General features: G+C 42.4%; 1 protein-coding gene across 1 annotated transcript in view; it reads left to right on the forward strand.

The window, feature by feature from the left end:
• The window catches only part of Pld1 (phospholipase D1), a 172791-nt gene that overhangs the window by 100778 nt on the left and 71047 nt on the right, over nucleotides 1-966 (forward strand). The window lies entirely within an intron of this gene.

The raw sequence follows: 966 nt of genomic DNA on the forward strand, positions 1-966 counted from the left end.
TTTTTAATGAGTTCTGCTAAATTATCAGGGTTCAAACTTGTGAACCTCTTGCCTCAGCCTGTCAGAGTCCTGGAATAATAGACACGTGTCACCACACCTAGCTTGATTTCCAGGATGTGCCCTATCCAGGAAAAGGAAATTGGTACACCATTAATAAAATTTCTCTGCAATTTTTAAGCTACAAATATTTTCAGGTATTTAAGCTAAAAAAATAATCTAAGCATGTAAGTTATCCTGACGTTGCTTCTAATAATTCAGATAAAATTAGTCCTAAGTATATACTGATAGAATTTTCTAAGCAAATTATGATTCTTGATAATATTTTTATTTATTTAATTTACTTATTTTTGTGGAACCAGGGATTGAACTCAAGTCCTTTTGCTTGCCAGGCAAGTGCTTATTCCACTGAGCTATATTCTGCTCAGTTTATTTTTCCCCGGTGTGCTCTGGCAGGCTTCTACTGATATCAGAATCACCTGATCACTGGTTGCCCGCGTGCGTACCCTGTAGTATTTTCCACGTGCTGTGCCCAGTTTTATATTATTGCCGCTGTCGTGGTGGACACCAGTTCTGGCCAACATGGTCTAGTACTGCATTTCAGATTTCCTCAAGCCTGGGCAGTTGTTGGCAAGGATGACCAATTTTGCTTTGCCCTGTCTGGGCATCTTCAGCGTCTGCTTGTACCCCAGCTTGTATTTTCTACTTTCCATAATGAGTTGGAGCCTAGAGTTGGTGGACTCCAGGGATTGTTCTGTCTTCATTGTGGCCACCATCTTCCTGCCTTACATGCGGATGCCCCTCAATCAGGAGCAGCCTCTTGCCAATATTTTATTATGAATGTGTTAAAAATAGCGTAGTGGTGTACTGCTGTGGCAAGCTGTTTACAGCATACAGCCAGGCAGGCAGCGCGCACTTGTAACCTCGGCTACTCAGGAAGCTGAGGCAGGAAGATCACAAGCTGGAGGC

The sequence above is a fragment of the Octodon degus genome, unplaced genomic scaffold (assembly GCF_000260255.1).
Source record: "Octodon degus isolate 3935 unplaced genomic scaffold, OctDeg1.0 scaffold00055, whole genome shotgun sequence".
Classification (NCBI taxonomy): Eukaryota; Metazoa; Chordata; class Mammalia; order Rodentia; family Octodontidae; genus Octodon; species Octodon degus.